This window comes from Dendroctonus ponderosae, unplaced genomic scaffold, assembly GCF_020466585.1.
Source record: "Dendroctonus ponderosae isolate FM_Combo_2020 unplaced genomic scaffold, Dpon_F_20191213v2 Dpon_F_20191213_11, whole genome shotgun sequence".
NCBI lineage: Eukaryota > Metazoa > Arthropoda > Insecta > Coleoptera > Curculionidae > Dendroctonus > Dendroctonus ponderosae.
This window is the reverse complement of record NW_026017213.1, coordinates 22,236-26,380: the sequence shown is the minus strand read 5'-3', so window position 1 is coordinate 26,380 and position 4,145 is coordinate 22,236. Positions and strand designations below refer to the sequence as shown.

General features: G+C 33.3%; 1 long non-coding RNA gene across 1 annotated transcript; it reads left to right on the top strand.

Moving 5' to 3' along the window:
• Positions 1-1,584, top strand: LOC109535458. Its single transcript, XR_002171721.2, has 3 exons — positions 1-224; positions 769-924; positions 976-1,584. It is a non-coding gene; the product is annotated as an uncharacterized LOC109535458 (long non-coding RNA).
• Positions 1,585-4,145: the final 2,561 nt, after the last annotated feature.

Genomic DNA, 4,145 nt, shown 5'->3' with positions numbered 1-4,145 from the left:
GACTGTGAACCAATGTTGCTCCCATAGAAAAACGTAAACAAATGCTTCTGTTGAATCTGAGGTTAGGGGTGACATCGTTTCACAGCCTGGGTGCAGCTCAAACAACTCAACGTTACAAGTGCAACAAGTAAACCAATCACTAAATCCTAATGTCAATGACAATAGTGAGTTTTTATGCCATAATTCGGATACTGATTCCATAGCAGACGACCATGAATTTGAAGGTTATCCTATTTATGATAGTTTTACCAGTAGTAGTAGTAAAAACTCATTTCAAATAAAGTTGGCAGAATGGGCAATGAAGCATAACATAGCCCATACTGCTTTAAATGACTTAATAAAACTAGTACAACCTATTTGTTAAGAGTTGGTTTTTAATGAAAGAACCTTGCTTCAAACAGGTCAGTTTAACTAAAACCAGTGATGCCCGGACACTATTATTATTTTGGGCTAAATAAGAACCTCAACAGTATTTTTAACAGTTTAGGCCGAAAATCAATTACCTAACGCCTTGAATAATTCAGTAGGTCTTCTTATAAATACTGACGTATTGTCATTTGCTAAAAGTTTATCTAGTCAGGTCAATTGAAATGATCAATAAGGGTTTCTTGTATCCAAATCAACATTTTGCAGAATATATCAAAGCTATTATTTCTGACGCCCCTGCAAAATCATATGTAAAATATATTTAGTTCCCGGGCTATTGATTGATCATATTTTTGCCACTTTTCGCAACATACATTTATTTTGTATGATGCATTGTTGTAGAGTCAGGCTACAGCTAATGTCCTCTACAATCTGAATTGGCATTATTTGGACACAAAAAATAGAAAAATTTTCCTTATGATGCTGACGCAATGTCAGCAAATTGCAGTGATCTCCATTGGACCGTTTGGGCCAATGTCAATCAATTCAGTTATATCTGTAAGTACCTTAATTTTCAAAATCCTAGTTTTTTAAACTCCGAATTTTCAGGTTATCAAAGCTGCATACTCTTACATGATGGTGATGCAGTCATACAAATAGTTGAATACATTTAAGCTTAAGCATCTAGTAAAAGTTGTTTTCGAATAAGTATGACCACATGCTTAACGGTAATATGCCAGAACATAAAGCGCCCTAATTTTTTTGTTGTAATGCAATAAATGATTGGAAGATATCATCAAGACACCAACAAGCATTATTTTCTTTTCTTAAGTTATCTCTTTGATTCTCTATTAGTTTCATATTTGGTCATATTGTTTCATTACTCACAATGTCTGATTTGGAAATTCGAAAATTAAGATCTTATAAATTTCCAAATTTGTCAAGATTCCTTGTTGCACTTTTTTTTATGGTCATTTTTCGTTGCATTTGAAGAACGTCAAATGAACGAGTAGAGCGATTTTAAGATTATATAAAAATATATTAATGTATTGAAAATACTTATAAATAGTTAGTAAAATAAATTTTAAATGTACACAATACACTAACTAGATTAATTCAACAACAAAAACAGAAATAGCAGATTCTCTAGAAGAAAGTGATACACAATTAATAGTGCAGGAACCACAAATATAATAAATTCAAAAGATAAGTTAGTAATAAATGATTTATTTTCTCCAATCTCCTTGAGCCCCGACAGAGTTAGGACCTATCCTATAATCCTTCAACTTCAAAAATACGTACAATTCCAAATAAATTAACAAAGCACGCCGCTCGTACTTGTATAAATTATGTAAAACGCAATATGTAGTTTGTTTTTTGCAAACGTTCCATTTCTTAATATTTGTAGCAGTGGCCGTTACTAGTCGAAACTCTTCGGTTTTGGGACACAAAGTGAAAAACCGTGCTGTTTCTGCAGCATCTTATATTAAATTAATGTTGAGGCGAAAAGCCTTAGAAATATTGTACGAACTTTCAATTAGGAAAATAGCATTTCAGTTGGAATGCCAAAATGAATGTGAGGTAACCTAGAAATCTTGATTTCAGCGGTTTCATAATTCGTAGTAAAAAAATATTTTATTTCATCAGCTCCCTCAAACTCTCAACTCTCAGATAATTTCGGATTCGTAAAATTTTTCCTATCCTTCTAGTTTGTCTATTTTTTCCACATTTCAGTGCCAAACGTTTTGTTGCTCATTTTTCGTGAAATGGGCGCAAAATTCCAAATTTTAAACGAAAACCAGCTTTAGTAAAAAGGACGAGGAGAAAACGATTTAAAATTTAGCTTTTTAGTTATTCTTGGACTGAACATGTTTAGTGACAGTTATTTCCGTTAAGCTATAATTCAAAATAATAGAAGCGAAAGTCTTAATTTCAGTGTTATTTTAATGAAAACCCACTAAATTAAAACTTAACTTTTGTTTAAGCAATAAGCAACTGGTTTTATTCAGGACGCATCGTCCCAGATTCAAGAAAAACATTGACTGGGTAAGAAACTTGGATAAAACCAGCACATTCGCACTTGAGGCTCAATGTGTTTCCGTGCAAAGTAATAGTCTGCGTTTATTTCTGTGTCTGTGAAGTTTTGGTTAAAAATTAATTAGATGGTTTTCTATTTTTGTGCATTTTTTCTATTTTCATCGGAAATGTAACATGCCAATAGAGTAAATGCTACTGGGGGCAGAAACCCAACAATTAATATTCTTGACTATTTGCCATACATAAAATAAAACTAAAACATGATTCAACCTGATTTACCATCCAGATATTTGATAAACATTTAAAAAGCATTCGTTCTTTAAACACTAAGGCCGATTTGCACCAAGGAATCTTAAACTAGTTTAACGTCTGAAACTCAGTTTCACGATTGTTTGAATGACGATGATGTTTGATGTTGACAGATTTTGGGCGTTTATAGCTTTAAACGACGTTTAAAGACTTGATCTAACCTCATTGTCTAAAGAATTGTTGTTGTTGTTGTCGGTCGATCGAAAAATAATAAAATTGAAATGGCACGCAGGCCAGTTTGTAGCTTAATTTTCAAAGAAGTCGACGAATATTTTATTGTTACTTATGTACTTTGTCTGTCCTGTCTGTAATTGCGTCGCCGATAAGAAAACTTTTTGGTGCTTTGCGGTTTATGACACAGAATGCATGCAAAGTTCGTCTGGAGATTTTAAGGGTTTCAGCACGACTACATCACATCCAACTGTTCATAGGGTGAGCTCCGCGGGTAGTGCGGGTATTCTAGCGTTCTGGGTTTTGTGAGATTCCAGCCAAGCGGTTTACTCAGTAAAATCCTTTCTGACTCCTCCGCTTGCCTTGTTTATTGAATTAATTTTATAAGCGAATCTGGAAGGCGATCTGAAAGGACGCCCATACAGATCGAAGGTTAATTTTCTACTTGTTTAAGTAACTTTTCAAATAGAAAATCTAATAAAAACGTGTATGCCATAGCCATAAGCCATACACGAATGCGCAAACCGTGCATAAACAAAGCATTTAAATAAACGCAGTTTAAAATAAAACTTTAAAATAAACGCAGTGAAAAAGGTTCGTCGTTAAGCGCGTTTAATTTCGGCGTTTAACATAAGCTTATTTTCGTTAAACTGGGTTTCGCTTGTTTCTGGTGAAAAGCGGCCTCAGGCTCTAGTCATTAACGTTAAGCGATATGGAGCAATTACAACTTGCGAAAATTATTGTTTTCTAACCTCGATTGACACCAGTAACAAGAGAAACTTTTCATTTGAGCTTTTACTCTTGTAGGATTAGAAAATAAATAATATTATGTTTTTTTCTCGTTTCTCAAGCACGAGTGGCTTATATCAACAATCATGGATTATTTTGTAAGAGATGCGCTATTAAAGCTTTTTGAGGTTTTACAGCGTCGTTTTATTACTTAACCAATATTTTCACGAAGCAAACTCACGCTTTCTGGGCGTTAATTTTCAATTCACGTTATTATAAAACTTTGAAGCCTAGAAAGTTGTATGTAATCAAAGAAAAAAAAGGTTAGTATAAAATAATCCCCAAAATTGTTAAATTATACTTATAATAATCAACAATTTGAAACTAATTCAAATGAATTTGAAGATATTTTTGATCGAACGCAAATTCTTCTTCTCACAATCGAAAAAGTAGGAGATCTGTGGACAGAGTGTACTCCGTTTTATTAATTTTATATAACTATGCTTCATCCCCAGTAGCAGCGAATTTTGTAA